Source organism: Oryx dammah, unplaced genomic scaffold, assembly GCF_014754425.2.
Source record: "Oryx dammah isolate SB20612 unplaced genomic scaffold, SCBI_Odam_1.1 HiC_scaffold_2, whole genome shotgun sequence".
Classification (NCBI taxonomy): domain Eukaryota; kingdom Metazoa; phylum Chordata; class Mammalia; order Artiodactyla; family Bovidae; genus Oryx; species Oryx dammah.
Window position 1 is genome coordinate 189,870,140 of NW_024070186.1, and position 16,138 is coordinate 189,886,277.

The 16,138-nt window shown below is 58.3% G+C and overlaps 1 protein-coding gene across 4 annotated transcripts in view; it reads right to left on the reverse strand.

The window, feature by feature from the left end:
- The window catches only part of GTF2IRD1 (GTF2I repeat domain containing 1), a 123,336-nt gene extending 107,340 nt beyond the window's left edge, over positions 1 to 15,996 (reverse strand). For all 4 annotated transcript variants that reach the window (XM_040260900.1, XM_040260886.1, XM_040260894.1 and 1 more), the window contains exon 1: positions 15,936 to 15,996. The gene's annotated coding sequence lies outside the window, so the exon portion shown is untranslated. The remainder of the gene's footprint in view (positions 1 to 15,935) is intronic.
- Between the last annotated feature and the right edge of the window lie 142 nt (positions 15,997 to 16,138).

A 16,138-nucleotide genomic window follows, 5' to 3' on the forward strand; every position in this document is an offset into this window, starting at 1 on the left:
CCAGGGCTTCCTTCTTTAGGATGAGATAACCCAAAACCAGGTGACTCGAAGGGGAGGAAAGGAGTCTCAAGGCTCAGTTAACAGCGAGATAGAGGCTTCCCAGGTGGCTCACCGGTAAAGAATCCACCTGCTAAGCAGGAGACTCAAGACACAGGTTTGATCCCTGGGTCAGGAAGATCCCCTGGAGGAGGGCATGGCAACCCACTCCAGTATTCTTGCCTGGAGAATCCCCATGGACAGAGGAGCCTGGCGGGCTACAGTCCACAGGGCCGCAAAGAGTCGGACCCTACTGGGCAACCAGACAGCAGCAGCAACCCAGACAGAACCAGTGTGGCTGGAAGGAAACACAGTCTCCACTGGGGACCAAGCCTCCCGGGTCCTTCCAGATGGACCCAAACCCTCTAAGTTCTGGAACCAGACGGAAGAACCCTTATACCAAGCCCCCCACCAATCCAGGACAATGGAGCATCCCAATCCCACAGCTGCTTCATTCCATTGGATGGGAAGGTATGTGTGAGCTGGCGGAGGCTGGATCGGAAGGCCAGCCTGGGAGGCGGAGAAAGTGGTGGTTTCGCCAGTCTCCCAAACAGGACATGCACGCGTGGGGAGGGTTTTTTTTTTTTTAATATTTGGCTGCACCAGGTCTTAGTTCTGGCACACGGGATCTTTGCTGAGGCAGGCAGGGTCTGTTTAGTTGCAGCAGGCAGGGTCTTCAGATGCGGCATGTGAGATCTAGTTCCCTGACCAGGGGTCAAACCTGGGTCCCCTGCTTGGGAGCATGAAGTTTTAGTCACTGGACTGCCAGGGAAGTCCCGAGGAGGGGATTTTGGTTTGCCCATGGCTATCCCCCATAACCACAGCAGGCAGTCCATAATACTTGCTGGATGGATGAATGAGTTGCTAAAAGGAAGCAGAAGTCTGAGAGTGAGGGAAAGGCAAAAACCAGGCTGAGCCAAACTCTGCCACCCTTGGCATCCGAGGCCCTCCCCCGGCATGTCCAACCCCGTCCCACGTGCATCGGGCCAGCTGGCCTGAGTCCCCGTGCTGTCCTGTCTGCCCCTCTCAGTGTGAGGAGGCAGGGGAAAATGCCTGGGCTTTAGGGTGCACCAAAGCTGGGGTCTGGTATCCCCCCAGCTATCAGCGGCCTGTGACTCCCACTGGGCACCCAAACTCTCCATGCCTGTTTCCTCCTGAGCAAAATGGCACCACCAAATCCACCGGGGACCATGTGTGAGCTGAGATGTGAAAAGGTGTCTGCCCCCAGCCTGGAGATCATTCGGTCTCTTTGAAGAAGCGGCCAGGACGGTGGTGACGACTTCATGTTGACGTCACCTGCTGAGTGGCTGTCTCTCCCGACATCACCTGTCTCATCAGCTCCAGGTGAGCTCACCCGGGGCTCCTGACGGGCGGTACAAGGGCCCTTCTGTTCCCCTAAGTGCTGGGCGGAAGGGAAACGAAGGCCTGGCACTTAGCTGCCCTGGGCAGCTCAGCTGCGTGCCATGTGCACTGGTTCTCGGGCACGTGTAGAGCTGGGGGGCTGGGTGTCTGGAGATGGTGGGGAGAAGCCCACGCTGGGGTGGTGCCAGCCCCCGCAGCGACCGCGTCTCCCAAGAGCCCCCTCACCAGACGTAAACAGGACTTCTCAGAAGGATGTGGACGAGGAGCCTCAGGCCTTTTCTTGTTAGGAAAAGACTGAGCCAAAAAAACAAAAAAAGCTAATCACTTGTGGGTGAGCTAATCCCCCAGGCGCTGGGCTGGCACCCAGGCTCCCAGCCCCGCCCGCCGGCTCCCTCCTTCCTCCTGTTTATGGCTCCCACCCCACCCACCACCCTGACCTCTGAGCCAGCAGGGGTGGAGGGCTAAGGTCCCAGGGAAGGGACCTGGCTTCTATCTCTTGATGACACCCTGAAGTGGAGCCTGGGCACCAGCCCCCCACTCCCTGAACCTCAGTTTCCCCATCGGGAAGGCAAGTCCTTGGGCGTGAAGTTCTCAGGTCCAGATGAAAGGTGCATCACCGCCCTGCCAGGCCACCCGCCCCAGAGCACCCACCAGAGTCACTCGCTCCTCACTGCTGGCCTGTCCACAGGCCTCGACACCCCCAACTTGGATGCTCTCCAGCTCCGTCACCTCTTGTTCCTGCTCCTTTAGTTTACTTATTTTTAAAAAATATTTTATTTTGCTGCGCCACATCTTAGTCGTGGCACATGGGATCTTCAATCTTCATTGCAGCCTGCTAACTCTTAGATGTGGCATGCAGGATCTAGTTCTCAGTCTGAACTCAGGACCCGTTCATTGGAAGCTTACCACCGGGGAAGTGCCTGTTCACGCTCTTTTAAATCCTGACACTACCCCGCCCCCAGGACCCTTTCTTGTTGACCTCCCCATTCCGGGGGCTCCCCGAGTCCCAGTCCTGTCCACTCTGAGCCTCGCATCCACCGAAAGGATACCGTGGGATTCTGACTGATATGGCTGTTCTCAGTCGTGTCCCACTCTTTGCAACCCTGTGGACTGTAGCCCACCAGGCTCCTCTGTACGTAGGATTTCTCAGGCAAGAATACTGGAGTGGGTTGCCATTTCCTTCTCCGGGGGATCTTCCTGACCCAGGGATAGAAGCCGCATCTCCTGCGTTGGCAGGCGGCTTCTTTACCACTGAGCCACCAGGAAGCCCTGAGACTCTAACTGCACAGTATCTTCATGGCACCTGCTGTGAATGGGGCCCAGAACTGGGATGGATCAGGCCCAGTTCCCACCCCAGAGCTCCCAGGAGAAGAAAGAGAAGCCAAAGGTTACAAGTGGTGACCCACACGAGAGGAGGTGACCACCATCCAGGTGTCCGTTTAACAGGTGTGTTAGCTGCCCCTGCCGCCTCCCCAGCGTGTGTACACACACCCTCTGTCTACACACACACACACGTCTTAGCCGACACTTGCCAGTGCCCCAAGTCCCATCCATTCCTTTCACAATTATTTAAGTACCACCTGCACACCCACTGTGTGCTCTAGATGAGGAAGGCCACCAAACAAGACGGAGACACAAGGGTGTCGGTTGCTCACGCAGTCGTGTCCCACTCTTTGTGACCCCACGGACTGTAGCTTGCCAGGCTCCTCTGTCCATGAGATTCTCCAGGCAAGACTACTAGAGTGGGTTGCCATCTCCTCCTCCAAGAGATCATCCCAACACAGAGATCGAATCCACGTCTCTTGTGTCCCCTGTGGATTTTTTACCACTGAGCCATCTGGGAATAAACAGGTCCCCGGGGGGGTGACATGCATTTTGTGGCTGGATGCTCACAGACTCCAATACACCGGTGCCCACCCACCACCCTTCTCCAGCCACGGCTTTCATACACCATCACGTCTGAGGCCCCAGCACCAAGGAAGGGAGGCAGGATCTAGACCATCATCCGCCCTATGCTGGACGGCTGAGGCCCAGCATGTAGGTGACCTGCCCTCCATCACATAAGCCAGCAAGAGCCAGGGCTCCCAGCCTCCTTCTGGCTCCTCTCCCTGGCCCTCCTCCTGAGTATACTCAGACTCATGCAGACACCACTTCCTTCTCCAAACTCATCGCCCCCACCTTTACCCTCACCTCAGGTAAGGTGAGGTGAGCCTGGCTACCTTGATCCACCAGGGACAACCCAGGACTCCCCTCAAGCTCTAGCCAGGTGGTGTGATCCAATAAAGTGACCCATGTCTGTCCTCACCCAACCCCAGAGTCAGGGAGAGCCTGGAGGAGCCCAGCCCAGGTCACACTATCCCCTCCTTACGTCCTGATCACTGCTGATGGGCAGACCCCCATCAGCCCATGGTCTCAGGAGTGTGTAGGGGTCCAGCCCCCGGGAGATCTGGGTCCCGCTGAGGTGCCACCACCCACCAGGAAAGTGATGCTGGGCAACCTGCTCTCCCCCTTTGGGCCTCAGTCTCCCCCTGCCAGGTAAAGACATCCATGGCACCCTATTCCTTCCCCCCTCAGAGAGCAAAGGTGGGAGGTTAAGAGCCAGGCCCCCACAGAGCTGTTCGTCCAAATCCCACCTTGGCCTCGGGTCTGGCTGAACTCCACGAAACCTAAGTCACATCATCGGCAACCCTGTGTGGCCACCCAGTGCCGTGCTGTTAGCATCTCTCTCTCAGTTCCCCACAGCCAGCCTCCAAGCACAAAGCCTCTCCCCATCTGACAGATGAGGATACGGACACTCAGAAAGGCTGAGTAACTTCCTCGAGGGCACAGAGCGGAAGCCTTAGGGGCCAACTTCAAAGCAAAGCCTGTCAGAGGAGCAAATATGCACCTGACCGCCCCCCCAACCCTTCCCCTGAGCAGCCCCCCCCAGCACGGCCCACTGCCCAGTGATGTGAGATGTTTGCAGAAAGGGCTGAGTGGTTCTCCCAGGGTTCAACATTCCAAACTATCTTTTCTGCCTCCCTTCAAAGAGCAAGGGGCTTCAGGGCAGGGGCTGGGCCTCCTTTCTGGGTTCACAGGGAGGCCCAGGGTGGGCTTCCCGGAGTTGTTGGGGGTCCTGACCACCAGAAGAGACCCCAGAGATACAGAGACGTCATCCTCTGAGCCAAAAACAGGGCAGAGAGTGCTGCCAAGGTCACAGGGCTTCCAGGATGTTGGGAGGAGGCGTGGAGAAAGCAGAGAATTCTGGGAGCTGCCAGCCCTCCAAGTGGTCCCCAGGCTCTGGGTCACCCAGCCTGCACCCTCATGTCTGAAGCAGTACATGCCGAGCCAAGAAAAGAGAGCAAGGAGGCACTGGTTCACGCTCTTAAAGCAACCTGTCTGGAGGCTGGCATGAGAAAACCACTCCTCTCTGGTCCCCGCAGAGGGGCAGGTCAGCGTCCCAGACGGTGCCCCTGGCAACCGTATGTCCCCTCCCATTGGGCTCCCAGGTTCCACCCCCCAACCAAGGCCTGCAGAGAACCCTCCTGGTCCCAGGGGCCATCAGCCTACAGTCCCTTGCATCAACTTACTGAGCAGCCTCTTGCCTCCAGGCAGAATCCACAGACATTGAGTCCCACTGCGGACTCTGCTCTCATCTGGGGTGTTCTCTCACCCCTCTATTGCCCCCCAATTCACCATGGTCTGCTCCCAAACCTCCCACCAGCTGTTCTGCTTCCAAGTGCCCGCCCAGCCTCCTGGATCAGGCAGGGAGCCCCAGACTGAGGGTCATGAGACGTGGTTTCAGATCCTGATTTTTGTAACCCTGGGACCTTAGCCATGTGTCTTCCCAGCTCAGGGTCTCAGCTTCCCCATCTGAAAAGGAAAAGAGGTCAACGTACTCCTAGGTACCCTGCCCCCCACCCAGGAGGCTCAGGAGTGGAGACAGGTACTTGAGGGAGGTGGCAGGGAGACCCCCCACAGAAGCCCTGGGCCCCAGCCCTGGGCAGAAGTCACATCAGCCATCCTGACAGACAGACCCCAACCAGCTGCCAGGGGATGGGTGTGTGTATATGAGCGTCTCTGTGAGTGCGTCTACTTAATGGGTCGGGACTTCTTTTGGGGTGATGAAATGCTCTGAAATTAGACCATGGTGAACACTGCACAACTTTGGGAAGATACGAAAACACTGAAGTGTACATTCTACTTTTTATCGGCCATGCCATGTGGCACGTGGGCTCTCAGTTCCCCCATCAGGGATCAAACCGATGCCTCCTGCACTAGAAGCTGAGTCTTACCCACTGGACCACCAAGAAAGTCCTGAAGTGGACGTGTTACAGGAAATAATTTTCAAATAAACTAAAAGAAAAACCCAACAATGCTAGAGAAGAAAAGAACAAAGTCCCCGAAGGCACGGCTGAGCCCCTACGCAAGGTTCTGAGGACCAACCTACAGGCTTTTTCCTGGGGAGAGTACATAAACTCATTTTTTTAAAAAACTATTTATTTTTATCTATTTATCTGACTGCACCAGATCATAGCTGCGAGACATGAGATCTCCAAACTTCACTGCAGCATGTGGGATCAGGTTCCCTGATTAGGGATCGAACCCAGGCCACCTGCATTGGGAGCGTGGAGTCTTAGCCACTGGACCACCAGGGAAGGCCCAAACCCCTCCTTCGGGGGTTTATGCCTCTACACTTGGGTCTTCTATTATGTGGGGCCAAACACGCTCCTGACTGATGTTCTGTGCCACCCGCCAGGACTAGAGGGGGCCTCACACACTTGGCACTCGGTGTCCAAGGCTGGTGGTCAGGATTCAGCCAAACGTCAAGTTACTGGGCACCGTCTACCAGCCGCAGCCTCTGGATCACCACACAGCCATGCACACAGGCACACACACACGTGCACGCACAAAAGCGTGTGTCTAAATAGCCCAAGGGATTAACTGTTCTGAGGCTTCACACTTGTGCGCTCTCCACACACACCACCTGCCCTTCACGGAGGGGGGAATCCCCCCCAAACTGGGCTGCACCCGGCCCAGGGAGACAAGGTGCCCCCCACCACCATCACCCTCTAGATGCCTCTGAGAATCATAGCCAGGCTGGGAGTGGCAGCAACTGGGGATGGCGCAGCGGGCCAGTGAGAGCTGGGATCAAAGGGTGGAAAAGCATCTTGCCCTTCCAAGGCCCTGCCCTGAATGTCCCAGCACTCAGCTTGCTTCTAATTCACTTGACAAGTTGGTCCAGGACACTTGCTGTGTCAAGCAGGGGGAGCCGGGGGCAGGGGTGCGGGAGGGACAAGGAGCATGGCCCCAAACCCTTGGAGGAGGATAGACAAGTACAAGGGCAGCTGGAACACAGCAAGTAAGGAAGGCTGGGTGGTAAGAATGCAGCGCAGGGACGCCTAACACAGACCTGGGAGGAGGTTATCAGGGAGGGCTTCCAGAGGGAGGTGACATCCAAGCTGAGACCTGCAAGAATGAGCCGAGAGAGATGGACAGGCAGCAGAAAAACCTGTTCCAAGGAGAAGCAACAGCACGCTGGGAAGCAAGCTGGAATGCAGGATGTTCTAGAAAACGATGGAGCTCAGCATGGCCATCACAGAAAGAGGCAGGGCCTGGCAGGGAGGGAGGCAGTCAGATGAAGGTCCGTGCCTGGACCTGAAAGGAGGTCCCGCGTGTCCCCATGGAAGGTCTTGCCACACCTGGAGTCCCACTTCCCGGCTCTAGACCCTTTCTTACACTGCTCACTCCCCACCCCTCATGCCCACCCCAGCCTACTCCCGGGTCAGAATCCCACCCACCCTCCAGTCACCTCCTGCAGGCTGCCCCTCAGCAAGCTGAGGAGTAGACGTGTCTCCAAAACCCAGCCACAGGTCCCACAGCCCAGCACCGAGGTAGGGCTTGGCATCTGGGAAGCCTGATCACCTACTCCAAGGGGCTGAGGGGTGGACAGGCCGTGGGGACTAAGCACTTCGGCCTCTGGGCTTTTCCCAGCTTGCACAAACTCAGGCACTGCACCACCCATGCTCCGTGAGCAGAGTAGCTAAGAGCAGAACAGGACAGTGGTGTCCAGCTCCTCTAGGGGCAGGCCTGGGGCTCTCCAAGGGCCAGCCTCTGGGACCAGTATCTGACTAAGTGGAGAAAACATTCTTCTCTAGGATGAGGACCAGCTTCCCCCAACTGAACACGCAGATCCTCCCAAGAACTCGGCCATGCAGGGGTAACCACACTCCTTTGTTCAGATGAGGCTCAGAGAGGTAAAGTCACTTGCCTGAAGCCACACAGCTGGCTGGTGGTAGAAGTAGGACTCGAACCCTTGCCTGTCTGGTTTCAAAGGCACCCTGCTGGAAAGCGGGCAAGCTCTGGCATAGCGAAAGGAGCCCACCCCCAAGGAGGGGCACTGGTCTCCCACCCAGGGCAACCAAGAGCATCTCTCTCCCGGATAGGCTGAGAACAGAGTGTCTCGGGCAGTGACTGGCCCCAGGAGGGTGGGCGGTGGACCAGGATCAGAGGGAAGATGTGGTTAGCTCACCTGCCCGGAGCGCTGCACCCCCAGCTGGAAGCCAGGTACACGTGGAGAACAGGGGCAACCAGCTCCCTCCCAAAGGCCCTCCCTCTCCGGAGCTGGGCCTCTCTGCTGAAAGCGGCCACACCTGAAAAACCAGCTCCAGGATCAACATGAAAGCCACCGGCCTCATCACAAGACCCCCTCGGAGCCCAAAAGGACCACCTTGGAGCTGGCTGGCTGGCTGGGCGGGCAGCGGCCCTGCCTGCTCCAGGGAGCCACCCAGGGGCACCTGAGAGCCCTTCTATACAGGCCCTCCACCACGTACAGCCCAAGGGTACCTCTGGCCTTTGAGGACACGGGGGAGGGGGCAATGGCGGAAAGGCGGGGGCAGCCGGCTCATCAGGAAAAGTCCATGACCTCCTCACAAGAAACAACGCTAAAACCTCCAATCTCATGCTGCTGTCTCCCACGATGCTCCCTTCCCTTAGGGAGCCATGACCCCTGGGGCACCCCCAAGCGCCTACTGGGTACTTGCTTCACACAGGCGCTGCCATTCGTGAGCCCACAGGCAGAGCTGTGTCCATTTCCTAGAGGGACAAACTGAGGCTCAGCCAGTTAGGCAGCCATCCAAGCCACGCACAGTGGGCAGGCAGCAGACCTGGAATCGGCCTGACTAGTCTGTGACCAACCAAAGTCTCAGCGCCGCTGCCCACGCGAGGATTCAGGAGAGCGGCCACGGCCAGCCATGGACCTCAGCTGTTTGTCAACCAAGTTTTATTCAGGGCCCTGACAGGTAACTCTTCTCCTGGGTCACGAAGATCTCCTGGAGGAGGAAAGAGCAACCCACTCCAGTATTCTTGCCTGGAGAATCCCATGGCCTGGCGGGCAGTCCATGGGGTTGCAAAGAATCGGATGCGACTGAGCAATTTTAATTTTTTGAAACTGAATTTTTCAAACTTTTCAAAAGGTAACTAGAACAGAAGTGGCCCCAGCGCAGAGGCAGACACCAGTCACTGGAGGCCCACATGGCCCCACCTCTGTCCCCTGGATGGGGTCCCGTGACCTCCAGGGCTCTGGGGAAGTCCAGGGGCTAGTGGGACCCCAGGAGTCTCACACTCACCCTGGAAACCAAGCGCTGTTCTCTTGTTCACAGATGACCACCCCAAAGCACAGAGACACAGTGTAACTCACTGGAGGTCACACAGCCCGGCTGAAAGTGAAAGTGAAGTGAAAGTGAAAGTCGCTCAGTTGTGTCCGACTCTGGAATCCCATGGACTATACAGTCTGTGGAATTCTCCAGGCCAGAATACTGGAGTGGGTAGCCTTTCCCTCTTCCAGGGGATCTTCCAACGCAGGGATCAAACCCAGGTCTCCTGCATTGCAGGCAGATTCTTTACCAGCTGACCCACCAGGGAAGCCCAAGAATACTGGAGTGGGTAGCCTATCCCTTCTTCAGCGGATCTTCTCGACCCAGGAACCAGGGCCTCCTGCACAGCCCCGTTGTTTGACCCTAAATCGTGCTCCCGTTTGCCCTCCTTCCCTCCCCGCTTGTTTCAGGAAAACACAGAATATGTATCCCAAACTATACAGCCACAGAAGTGGAGACCAGGGGACTCCCAGGCTCCCTGGGGAGAGGGGCACGCGGAGATGGCTGAGACACCTCCAGGCCCGCCCTCTGCCCCCACCCAGAGCATCCGCTGTTCCTGGAGCCCACCTGCACTACGGGTGGGTGGAGGACCGCAGCCCTGAGGGCGGCCGCAGGCAGGTGTAATTTCATCAGGAGCCTCCCATCTGTGCAAGTCACCAGAAACGGAGGATGAAATTCCAGCTCTGCAGACAGAGAGGTGCAGCGATCCTGGCTCAGGGTTGGCTCTCAGTGGGGGTGGGAGCGTGGATGGGGTGCCTCTGTGAACATGATGGAAAAGGCATGCCTTCCGCTGGGCGGCCCCAAGCCAGGTAAGGGCTCAGCAAGCTGGGAGGGCCTGATCTCCATCACGAGAGCAGCAGGGCTCTGCGCTACAGCTGTGCTGGGGAATACTACTCAGTCACCAAAAAGACCAGTTCCGGGTGCCCAGATCAGGCATCACGAGACTGAAGAAGCTAGACGCAGGCTGCATGGCGTGTATGCAATGCACTGCAGGTAAAGCAAAGCTGCACAGACAGAAATCCAACCAGCGGTTGCCAGGGGCTGCGGAAAAGGAGCGGGATGCCTGTGTACAGGCTTGAGGGGACTTTTGGGGGGTGATGGAATGTTCCATGTCTTGACAGGGGCTGGGCTATGTGAATGCAGACAATGGTTGAGCTCCTTGGATGGCACACTTGAGACCTGGGCCTTTCACCAGCTATTCCTCACCCCTCGACAATATATATGGGAACACGTAGGGTGGGCCCTTCCCATGTGCCAGCCTGGGGCTGGATGCCAGGACCTGAGCCATATGCTTTTCCAAGTTTCTCACCAGCCTGCGGAGGGACCGATGAATGGATGGACAGATACACACACCCCATATGGTAGCAGTTTTGCCAGTCATCGGAAAACGTACCTTGAGACCCCACCAACAAACAGGTCTGGCCCCGCCCAAGCCTCCAGGAGAGAAGCAGCCTGGAGGGTCTCTTCCAGCTGCAGGCCAGGAAGGGACATGGCCCCGGCTGTCCCCAGCTCAGAGCTGGCCCTCCTCCCCCAGCCACACAGCCTGGCCAGGCATCTACAAGCTGCCCCAACTCCTCAGACTGGGGCCTCTCACCTCCGGCTTCCCATCCCATCTCCACTTCGGACCTGCACTGGGGTGACCCACCTACCTCACTGGAGAGCCCCCAGCATGTACCACCAAGCTCCCAACTCAACCCACAGGGCCAGCCTGGGACTTCAGCAGAAGCGGGGGGCATCAATACCATCTTATATATGAGCACACAGCCCAGACAGGTGGCGGGGGCCCCCCCCAGAGACAATATCCCCAGCCTCAACGGAGGAGCATCAGAGAAACAGCCTCCCAGTGCTGGGGGTTGGCTCTGTGAATCTTGGGACCACAAATCCTAATTTGGTATCTAATAGGGTGTCCCCAGCAAGTTCCTGCTCCTCCCAACAAACTCTCTTTTATCAGACTTTTTACGTCAGAGCTGTTCAGTCACTAAGGTGTGCTGAACTCTTCACGACCCCGTGGACTACAGCATGCCAGGCTTCCCTGTTCTTCACCATCTCCCGGAGCTTGCTCAAACTCACGTCCATGGGGTTGATGTTGATTAACAATGCCGTGTCAGCCTCGGTATACAGCGAAGTGATTCAGCCACACACAGAGGTGCATCCATTCTTTCTCAAACTCCCCTCGCATCTAGGCTGCCATGTAACACTCAGCAGAGTTCCCTGTGTCTTAATACCCTGTATGGACCACAGTTCTGGAGAAGGAAACAGCAACCCGCTCCAGGATTCTTGCCTAGAGAATCCTGGGGACAGAGGAGCCTGGTGGGCTGCTGTCTGTGGGGTCGCTCAGAGTTGGACATGACTGAAGCGGCCTAGCAGCAGCAACAGCAGCATGGACCACAGTGGCACGGACGGTTCTGAAACACAAGGCCTCCCAGACTGGGGGGTCCCTGAGCTGCCCCTGCCACACCACCCAGGTCTAACAGATCTGGATCCTTGAACCCCAGACTGGAGAACCAAGGAAATCACACACAGCACCACCTGATTCAATCTCACTCTAGACCATCCCCGGAGCCTCAGGGTGAGGCCCCAACCTAGGCCCCAGCCACACCCGAGTCCCCACGACCCCAGTCGTCTCCCAGAGGCCGCAGGGGGACAGTTACCAGATAAAACACAAGACCGCCAGTTCAGTCTACACTTCAGCTAAACAAGCAAATCCCCACGGGCTTCCCAGGAGGCGCCGGTGTAGGAGATGTAAGAGACGCGAGTTTGATCCCTGGGTTGGGAAGATCCCCTGGAGGAGGGCATGGCAACCCACTCCAGTATTCTTGCCTGGAAAATCCCATGGGCAAGAGGAGCCTGGCAGGCTACAGTCCACGGTGTCACAAACACTCAGACATGACTGAAGTGATTTAGTATGGACGCACATAGCCCCCATACTGCATTATCCGTCAGTTAACCAAAATCCAAATTTAACCAGACGTCCCTATTTTAACTGGCTAAATCAGGCCACCCGGAGCAGGTGGTCCTGAAGGAGCGAGACAGGTGGGCACACAAATAGCTCTGGGGCAGCCAGGCCCAGCTCGGGACCAAGAGGAAGGGTGTCTGGAATGAGAGTTTTGTTCCCTGCCTGACACACCCCCAGCGGTCACCCCTAGCCAGCGCCTGGACAAAGCACAGCCTCCCCCAGCTCATTCAGGACACCTAACTCACCCCAAAGTGAAGAAGGGCGGTGCCCTGGATGCCATCCTCCCCCAGGATGAGCCCCTTTGCTGTCATCGAACATAACCCATGGCATTGCAGCTGAAATGACAAACTATCAGGAATTCGCTGGAGGTCCAGTGGTTAAGACTCTGGGCTTCCAATGCAAAGAGCAAGGGTCGGATCCCTGGTCGGGAAACTGAGATCCCACACGCTATATGGGGAAAATCTCAAAAGCAAAAAAACCACTTGAAATGACAAACTATTGACCCCAGGGAGATGGTCCCAGCCAGACATCTCTGCCAGTGAGGAACCTGGGTGCCCATTGAAGCTGGCTCCCCTTGGGACTCAGCTGGACAACTCAACACTTACGCCCAGAAGTCTCTCTTGTCACCCTGTCACCAACAGGGTGACGCGCCTCTGTTTTCTGACCAGGTCGGTTTTCCTTCACCTCTCCCACAGAAAACAATCCTTCCACCTTCCGGTCTCCATAAGGGTTTGTATCTCACAGGCCCCACACACACCCCTGGGAGATCCTGAGCCCTAGGTCCTTGGTCCCACTCTGCTCGCCAGGACTAGTGAATTAACCCTGCAGGTCCTGTTCCTGGTGCCCCCCAAGGCCTCCACAGACACCCTGGAGCTGGGCGCACACTGCTGGTCTGTCCCAAGGAACGTGGCTGTGTCCCTGGTTGCCGGGCATCAAAGAGAGAGATGCCCACAAATGGCACAGACCAAGAGAAACTGCATGGTCGACACTCGGGGAGCAGAGCCCCAGGCTCAGGTCTGGGGTAATGGGGGGAGGAACCTCCCAGAGGATGTGGGGCAGGAAGCTTGGGGAAAGACCCTCGGGGTCCCACCATTGTGGGGACCTACCCCAGAGATGGGAGTTCAGGAACAACACGAGAGAGCCTGCTTAGCTAGTCAGACCCTGGGGCAGGATTTCATTCATTCAGCCATTCGCTTGGGAAGTATTTGGGGAGCAGCCCTGGAGCTCCAACACTGTGGCCACCTGATGCGAAAAGCCGACTCACTGGAAAACACCCCGATGCTGGGAAAGAGTGAAGGCAAAAAGAGAAGGAAGCGGAAGAGGATGAGATGGGTAGAGTCACTGACTCAACGCACATGAATCTGAGCAAACTCCGGGAGACAGCGGAGGAAAGGGGAGCTTGGCAATGCTGCAGTCCGTGGGGTCACAGAGTCTGACACCGACTTAGCAACTGAACAACAACCCGGGGCACCATGGACCGGAAAGCAAGCCTCGGTCCCTGTCCTATCCCCAGTACAATCGGGGACGTGTAACTCTTGAGTGAGATCAATACCGGGATGGGGAAGGACAGGATGTCATGCAGACACAGAGGTAGCACCTTGGCCAGTCCTGGGGACGTTCCTGGGCAGGTTTCCAGCCCGAGGACCTGAGAGACAGCTGAGTCCTGACAGAGGAGGGGAGAAAGGCAAATTCTACAGCCCCTACCCACCTTCATCCTAAGCAGGGAGGGCCATTCAAGGAAGCCCCGCCCCCTCAGGTGGGAAGAAGCCGAGGTTCCGAGGAATAGCAGGACCAAAGGCCTTTCAGGAAAGGTGCAGTTTTCCAAGAGTGGGCCCAGAAGGCAGTGGGGGGCCAGTGGAGAGCCAGAGGACTCGAACCAGAACCCAGAATGAGGATGGACCGGCCGATACGGTCTTCGGTTCCAAGGTCAGGCTGAGGACACGAGAGCCCCAAGCTGTCATCCACCACATCACCTGGGGTCTCCAACAACAGGCCGTTACCAAACTGGGGACACCCCAGCTGTCGGGGAGACGGGGAGGCTGCACAAACAGGTGCCTCCCGGACCCCTATCATGATGTCTGCCTTCCCGACTATTTGCAAGCATCAGATACTGACAACTGGCAGCTCGCGGAGGCTGCCTGAAATGAACAAATGAAGCACACTTGCAAATACATGACCCTTCCTCCGGCATCCAGAAAACAGTAAGTTTTAACACTAAGTAGGTTAAGCCTGCCCCTCCAGTGCTATCTTCCAGACCCAGTTTTGCAAGCTTTCTCCCCAGGTCCTCCCACATTTTGAAAGAGCGGGCACCCTCGTCTCCTCCTCTGGGGTCCTCTGGGACCCTCTGAGTCAGAGCCACAACTTTCTAGGTCACCCTCAGAGCAGGCTACGGGATGGGGTGTGGTCTGAAGCTCCCCATATCTCCAAAGCAGGTTGGGGATTCCGACAACCCATCCTCTCCCGGCCAGGCCTGTCCCTTGGTCCACAGGTCCCTGTTCAGAAGAAGGCAGAGGGTGACTTCCACCCTTCTGGGCCCCCGCTCCTGACCTGACGGCCCCCATCTTTGCTGCCCTTGTGCCCGGCCCCTCCCTGCCAGCAGCCACCAGCCTTCCTGCCACCACTGCCTCCCTCTCACGCTGAATAAATAATCAATGCTTATGCCCTTTCCCTTTGGGAATGACGCTGCTGAAATAAATGGGTTGCTCCGAGGCACCTCCCCAGTCCCGAGACCCCGAGTCAGTAGCAGGGAGCAGCAGTCCTCCCCACGGGTGCAACCGAACACGAGCGAGACGAGGGCCAGCAGGGTCGGGGCAGCTTCTGGCCACCCCTTCCTTCTGCTGTGAGCAGGAAGAGAAGCCCCTGCAAATGCCCACTCCTCGAGAAGCTGTCCGGGCCTGCCCACCTCATCAGCAACATACTCCATCCGTGACCCGGCGAGGGGACCCCTACATGCCAGGCCCCCTCACTTGGGCTGGGACTGGGACCCGGGAGCCTCCCACCTCAGGTCTAGTCCTGGGAGCCTGGGTCCCAGGGCCGGATGTCCAGGGCTTGAGCCCCGCTCCAGCAAGGCCAGGAGGGCAGAACTCTCAGAGGCACGGTCCCCCTCTGTCCTGGGCCCAGGCCAGGGAACCTTCCCTTTTCCTGGCCACAGGCTGGGGCACCCAGGACCCTTCATTCCCAGAGACTCAGGAGGGTGGTGGTGGTGGTGGTGGGAGGCATCTAGCTGGCTCCAGGGGCCTCCTCACCTATCTGCGGGAACTCAGAAATCACCCACAGACAGGGCATCCCCAACTTGCTCCTCTGAAACCTTTGTGACCCCCTACTGCCATCCTCTGAGCCTCCTTCCCTTGCACTGGATCAGGAGCCCAGCGGCCACCACTCAGACCAGCCCCTCCTCCCCAGGGACCCCAGCAGGAACCACTGTGTTGGAGCAGTACTGGCTGTATGGGACTCAGCCTGTGAGTGGGTGGGGGGGGCACCGGCCAGGAGATCGGCTCGGCCCCAGCAAGGGGGAGGGGGGGGTGTGTGGGGGGGGGGGGGCCGCGGCCTGCCCAGCCCCCCTCGGCTCCCACACTGGCGCCCGCCGCCGCCCGGGTAGCACAACTGACCTCATTCGCCAACTGCAGCAGCCTGCGGGCGCCCGCTGCCCGTCCAGGGTGGCCCCCCACCTCCGGAAGGGCCCCGGAGTGGTGGGGGGGCGGGGGCGGGGGCGACGGCGGTGACAGCTCCCGGCTCCCCCTCTCGGCAGGTGGGGGCAGCCGTCCCTCCCCGCCCCCGGCCCGAATTATAATCCCGGTCACGTGCCTCCCGAGGCACCCAAAAGCCGGACCCAGATTCTGGAACACCTGGAGGGGGAGGGGCGGGCCCCCCCCCGAGGGTGGGAGGAGAAGGGGAGAAGGGCCTCGGCGCCCGCCCTCCCCTCCACCCCCCGCAAAAGTTTCTCCTACCTTGGAGGATCCTCAAGCGCTCCTGCCAGCGGCGCCCCGGCCCCGGCCCGCGGCCAGGACTCAGCCTCCTGCCGCTGCCTCCTTAATTAATCCGGGAGAATGGGGGAAGGAGAGGCGGAGGGAGGCGCGGAGCGGCGGCGGGGGCGGGCGGGAGGCGAGCGGGGCGCGGGGCGGGGAGGGGGCCCGGCGGGGGCTCTCGGGCC